Source organism: Notothenia rossii (assembly GCF_949606895.1).
Source record: "Notothenia rossii genome assembly, chromosome: 12".
Taxonomy (NCBI): Eukaryota; Metazoa; Chordata; class Actinopteri; order Perciformes; family Nototheniidae; genus Notothenia; species Notothenia rossii.
Window position 1 is genome coordinate 12,722,632 of NC_136911.1, and position 7,098 is coordinate 12,729,729.

Below are 7,098 nucleotides of genomic sequence, written 5' to 3' on the forward strand. Positions count from 1 at the left end.
AGCAACACATCTTTGATTCATGTCGTTTATAACTGGAATATTACAATTATTATTATTAACTTTGTCTGCACAAAGTAGCCTGTCCAGGAAATATGCCCAAATTAACAAAAACTGCGAGCCGGCACGCAAGATGCTCCGATTCTGAAACACACCCGGTGGGTTATGACGCTGGAGGAGGTCGGACCAAAACCACGGCGCAGCTGTGACGCGGCGCAGACGGACTAGGTGGAATCCCGGGGTAAGCCATACCCTGGAGCCCACACACAAAAAACACACACAAAAACGTTATTATTAATAATAATAATTATTATTATTATTAGGGTCTGAGACCTGAGGTCGGCGAAGACCCTATAGGACCCTATAGCCTAGCACATTATTGAAATCGATCCGATTATTTATTATTATTCTGAGTATTATTTTAGAACATTGCGCGCACTTTTGACCCCCGCAACATGTGAAAACTCACCAAATTTTGCAATAGAGAGCCGCAGTGACGCGTCGTAAAACCCAGAAGTCAGTTAGCATTTTTAGCACTTCCGGTTCCTTCCTCAAAAAGCAATGCATTTTTTCCATAGGGTTTTGGAAAATAGCTCGAAATAAGGTCTGTGGTTGACACAAATTTAAGAGGTAATTGACGTTTTGTTCCACGACATTAAATACATCAGCAGTGACCCCACTGGGGATTTTTGAAGAGTTTACGTGTCTGAAAAACGATGTCTGTTACCGAATGGCTGAATAGGACTACAGAAATTGTCGAGGCCGTTGTACGTCATTACGCCGAACACGTAAACACTCCCGCTAAGTTTGTTTTCCCCTGTGTTCTGCTTAAAAGCAAGTAGGCTACCTGCCTATCTTTAGTATCTGTATATCTATATCTGACCATTAGAATCTGTATTTTTGAAATTGTCGTTTTTAACACCGTAGTTTTACAAATTATAGAATAATTAATTACCAGTGTTTTCCAATTTTATTCGGCAGTTCGTTTCGTTGGCTAACGTTAGCTAAAGCTAGCGCTACTAGTTAGCTACGCAATAGAGAGCCGCAGTGACGCGTCGTAAAACCCGGAAGTAAGTTAGCATTTTTAGCACTTCCGGTTCCTTCCTCAAAAAGCAATGCATTTTTTCCATAGGGTTTTGGAAAATATCTCGAAATAAGGTCTGTGGTTGACACAAATTTAAGAGGTAATTGACGTTTTGTTCTACGACATTAAATAAAACAGCAGTGACCCCACTGGGGATTTTTGAAGAGTTTACGTGTCTGAAAAACGATGGTTGTTACCGAATGGCTGAATAGAACTACAGAAATTGTCGAGGCCGTTGTACGTCATTACGCCGAACACGTAAACACTCTCGCTAAGTTTGTTTTCCCCTGTGTTCTGCTTAAAAGCAAGTACCTGCCTATCTTCAGTATCTGTATATCTATATCTGACCATTAGAATCTGTATTTTTGAAATTGTCGTTTTTAACACCGTAGTTTTACAAATTATAGAATAATTAATTACCAGTGTTTTCCAATTTTACTCGGCAGTTCGTTTCGTTGGCTAACGTTAGCTAAAGCTAGCGCTACTAGTTAGCTACGCAATGGTTTGTTGCTTTGCTCCGGGTTGCAGCCACAGGTCTTCGCATGAAACGTGCTTGTTCTATCGTTTCCCGGCCAATGTTTTCCAAAGGAGAGTCTGGATTCGTGCCATGAGGTAAGCTGACGTTACATTTTTGTCCATGTCATGGTGAAATGTAAATAATGGGTAGTGACTGTATCGCCGTTATAGAGATGGCGCTGCTGAAAAGACCGCAACACAAGTAAAGATAATGAATACATCCTAATAAAACCTGTAAAATTAGTACAAGCAGCATAACGTTTCACCATGTAACTAAAGATTGTAGTCAGGGAAATCAGTTTGACATATTGAACTAATAACAAATCACCTCTGGCTGGCAGAGAACTCTCTGCTCCATAGCTTCTCTTGGACGTAAAATCACATGTACATTTTACATTTATATTCAATTTAATATTCCATCCCTCACATACTTTTGTATATATAATAACTTATATTTTGTTTTTCTTGTTATGCTGCTGCAACACAAACATTTCCCAAATTGGGATCAATACAGTAATATCTTATCTTAATTAATTAAGAAATATAACTATTATAATTAGTGTAGCAGCTGACACCTATTTTCAATATGGATTAATCTACCATTTATTTCTTTAGTTCAATCTTCATCTATAAAAATGTCAAAATAGTGAAAATGTTCACGAGACTTATCAAAGTGCAAGGTTATATCTTTAGATGTTTTGTTTTAGCCTATGTACTGTATGTCTTAATGCTCTTACAGTATATGTGACGATGTGACTTCCATGAAACTATATTTTATATCTTCCCAACAGACGAGCTGACAGAAAACCTAACACTCTAACAACCACAACATTGCAAAGGCGAGTAAATGTAAATTAAAAACAATTCACAATTTTATTATTTCTTCTTCTTTCTTGCAGTGAGGTGAAGCTGACCTTGCACTTGGTGCTAGTAAGGATGTTCCTCACGCAGGCTGAATGTTCCTCCTTCCTTACTGACAAAGAAGCCCTTGATTTGCAATGCTTCACTAATTGTCATTCCCCTGGCTCCGTAGGGACACTTTACCTCCAGCACAGCGGAAGACCCTACCAGACCATCTGGAGATGCCCCCAACATTCCTGATTGGGAGAGCCACAAATCTGACTCATGGACCTGCATCTGAGTTGCAGTGGTGAATGCCCTGACGCCCTCACATTCATTCATAGTCCCCCACTGTACAGACAAAACACCATCAAGGGCCTGTTGTTGCCTTAGCACCCTGGCATTAAAGGAAGCAGTCACACGCTTTGACCTCAGGACAGCTCCAAAGTTGCTGGCAGTCAACCTTCCTTTCCTGAACAAATGCCAGTTTGTGCTGGTTCGCTGACCAGTGGTAGCCACCTGAATTGCCCTCTGTTGCTCTTCAGACAATGCCATGCTTGCCACAATTGCCTCAGGTCCTTGATGCCCAACAGATTTGATCATTTCAGGAACAGTAAGTGTTTCCAAGCTGTAGTGTTCCTCTTCTGGCTCCGGGGAGAGAAGCCAAGAAATTCCTGAGAACCTGCCCCCGAGTCTGTCCCTCAGCCAGTCACGATCTTCGGAGGTAGGCTCTCTTCTCAGCGGGTTAAATTAGTTATTGGTTTCAACAGTCACATTAAAACAGTTACTAAATCAGCTTACTATCACCTAAAGAACATATCTAGGATTAAAAGACTAAAGTCACAGCAGGATTTGGAAAAACGTGTCCATGCTTTTATCTTCAGTAGACTGGACTACTGCAATAGTGTCTTCACAGGTCTCACTAAAAAATCTATTAGAAAGCTGCAGCTGATTCAGAACACCGCTGCTCGAGTCCTCACTAACACTAAGAAAGTGGATCACATCACTCCTGTTCTGAAGTCTTTACACTGGCTTCCTGTGTGTCAAAGAATAGATTTCAAAATACTGCTGCTGTTTATAAAGCACTGAATGGTTTAGGCCCGAAATGCATTTCTGACCTCCTGCTAAATGATGAACCATCCAGATCTCTCAGGTCTTCAGGGACTGGTCAGCTTTCTGTCCCCAGAGTCAGAACTAAACATGGTAAAGCACCGTACAGTTATTATGCTCCAAATATCTGGAACAAACTCCCAGAAACCTGCAGGTCCGCTGCAACTTACTACTTTTAAATCCAGGCTGAAGACTTTTCTTTTTGTTGCTGCTTTTAATTGAACTATTAATATCTTAGACTGCATTGTAACTTTTATCCATGTATTTTTTCTTTTAATGTTTATTTTATTAGCTTTTCTTTTTAATGACTGATTTTAAATCCCATTTTCTTAATGTCTTTCATTTTTTGTAAAGCACTTTGAATTGCCTTGTGTTGAAAAGTGCTATATAAATAAACTTGCCTTGCCTAATAAAGATTTCATGAGACACATAAAATTGATTTGTTGATGGGAATTAATGTGAATAAATTAACTTGGTCTTAAAAGGTTAACGGTACTCTTGCTATCACTACTCACCGACACTATAAACCTTGTCCCTCATGCTAGCCCTGACAACACCGGTAAGCACACCTTCATCTAGGCTGCACTTTAACGTGTCCTGACTTGTAGTGGTTCTCTCCTCTATCTACACTCTTCTTGTCATCTTTGTAAAACGATATCAGACTGGTAATTGACAGAGCCATGACTTCTAGTTAAATTCAGTGTGGCTAAAATGAAAAGCTTTGTTAAAATATGCAAGCACGCGAAAGTCAAAGTCAGCTTTATTGTCAAAAATTCTACATGTTTTATACATCCAGAAATATCGAAATATCGTTTCCCACAGTGTGACATGTATACATAAAACAAAAAGGGCCTAGATAAACGTGGTATACATTAAACAAAACGAGCCTAGATAACCGGGGTATACAGTTTAAAATGTTAATATATTTAAAGTTTTCAAAGTGCAGTTTCAGTGCAAGTCAGTTGAAACGATCTTAAGTTGGCGTGACGTTGAAGTCGTGCGACCCTGCTGCTGTACTGGCTTGTAGTTCGTTTATAGCATAACGTTAGCATTTTGCTTCTGCCGACTAGATTTATCATTCAAAAATTATAAAAGTAGGGTTGACATGTGGATATTATCCGGCTGAACAAAACGTGATCCATCTCTTAAATATGTGTCAACCACAGACCTTATTTCGAGCTATTTTCCAAAATCCTATGGAGAAATTGCATCGCGTTTTAGACGAAGGAACCGGAAGAAGTTTACTTCCGGGTTTAAGGACGCGTCACTGCAGCTCTCTATAGAGAGGCGAAGTCCCTCCCTTTCCGGGGGAGCTCATGGGACCCCGGAAGCGAAAAACTATACATTGAATTCAATGGAGAGAGAAAACGTATCTTTTGATCCCGTTTGAATTGTGCCACGAACTACACATATGATGTTTGTCAATTTAAAAGAACATTTTGCAAGTCAAAAAAATAAAAATGTGTCGTAAAACTGTGAAGTAACACATTTTTTTGTGTTAAGCCGCTCAGTGAACTACATGTCTCTGGTCCCGCACAATACGCGTCACCAACACAAAGATGGCCGTCACGTTGGCACATTTCACCTCATTCTTTCAGAATGAGAATAAAAGTATAAAACGAGGTGAAAATCACTACAAGTCTGGGCACGTTGAGAGCTGTACATACACGAAAGGGGAGTTAGTCGGTTCTGTAAGAGCCAGCATGCGGGACCGGCTTTACAAGGTTTCGGTGAGTAACATGAGTGCAATGTTTAACGTTAATGTCAGTCAATAAGGAGGAGAATGAAAAAGAAGATGATGAACCACAGACCCGGCATATAATGACTGCAGTGTGCAGGGCTGTGTTAATTTATGTTACTGTTATCAATAGCATTAGTTGACTGAGAAAACCGTCAAGAAAAAAAGTTTAGCGATGTTACGAGTCGACTAGTATAATATGCCCACGGCTGTGATTGACAACCTGGACAGCCAGTCAGAAGCTAGAATGCCAACCTAGAGAGCCAATCAGAACCTAGAACGGGTGTACTGTATACGGGTGTGGATGCTGTGGATAACATTAGTTTTCACAAGAACAAGGCACACTCCCGTGTTTTGTTTTAGTTGCTCTTCAGATTGAAGCGGACAGTTTTATATCGACTATATGTGTGATCTCCTTTTTACATCTCGTTGTATCATTTGAGTTTATTTGCTGTGTGTAGATTCAAGGATTTTAGTTATCTTGTCAATTTGTTTGGTTATCTAGGCACAGCTGTGTGTGACTCCCTCTGGTACACTGGTATGTGTTTTCCTAATGTAGAGAGCATTGATTAATTCATAAACTACACACTGAGTCTAGATCCTGACCAAATCCTTTTTTTTTTATCAAATGTTTTTCAAAAATGTAATACACATTTAAAAAAATACAATGTACAATCACAACCAATACAACACAAATTACAAAAAATACAGAAAAAACAAACAATAACAACAATCAGACAAGAGGACAACATTTTGGAAAAATAAACCCTCCCACCCCCAGATCCGGACCATCCTTGTATTGCTTATTCAATCTATTATAGCATGTTAACAAACATGGTACTTACTTTATTTGTACAGATCTACATGGGAGACGATGGCGCGATGCAGAGCGCTGTCTGTGGTTGTGCACGGGGGATGTACAAATGCAGCCACGCTGCAGCATTGGCAATATTTGCCATGTGGCAGATCAGCTCCACAGAAGTTGAGTGCCAGTGGAGGAAGCCTGGCACTTCAAAAGTAGTCCAGCCGGTGTCTCAACTCTACCAACAGCAAGAGGAGAAATACAACCCACTGGCCAGAGACATCGCCACTGAGGAAGTAGACTGGTTCAGGTCTGCACTGAGGGGCGCAGCGTGGCATGGCATGGCTTTTGTCCCCTGAGCCAGAGCTGCAGCCTCAACATCAGGCCATGTTCAACGTGCCGGAGCTGGTGAAGGAGCATGGGGGTCGGGGGCTTGAGGCAATTCTTGCCTCAATGCGACTGAGCAGAGACCAGCAAGCTGCCATCCAGACAGCCACCGTAGGACAGCGGACAAATCCTCAGTGGCAGTTACACAGGCAGGGCAGGTTGACAGCCAGCAATTTTGGTGCTGTGCTGAGGTCGGGACTTTCATCCACTCCATGCGCGTCCCTCATGAAGAGGGTGCTTGGGGGGTACAATTTAGACGGAGTCATGGCTGTCAACTGGGGAGTTGTAAACGAGGTGTGTTTGGCCAGTGCGTTTGGCCTTTTAAGTGTGACACATATGTAGGGATAAATGCTTCACCTGACCACTGTTCCTAAATAAAAAAAGTTTTCTGCATCGTCAGTCATTTTTTCCAAATAATTACCAATATTTCACAAATTCTTCATGTCAACTTAAGAGCACAGCTGTATGTTGAGTGTCAACTTTGCTTGGTTCATCTTACTGGGGGCAGCTACATGGATGTTGGTGCAGTCCACAATCATTTTGCAGTTGAAGGCAGAATGAATTTATTATTGACTCAGAATGAAGCACAACTTCCTGTCATACAATACATTGACTTTATTTGTA

The 7,098-nt window shown here is 40.9% G+C and overlaps 1 long non-coding RNA gene across 1 annotated transcript; it reads left to right on the top strand.

Annotated features, from left to right (window-relative positions):
• The first annotated feature begins 1,501 nt into the window (after positions 1-1,501).
• LOC307026650 lies at positions 1,502-2,827 on the top strand. The gene is made up of 3 exons (XR_013804426.1): positions 1,502-1,693; positions 2,389-2,436; positions 2,631-2,827. It is a non-coding gene; the product is annotated as an uncharacterized lncRNA (long non-coding RNA).
• Positions 2,828-7,098: the final 4,271 nt, after the last annotated feature.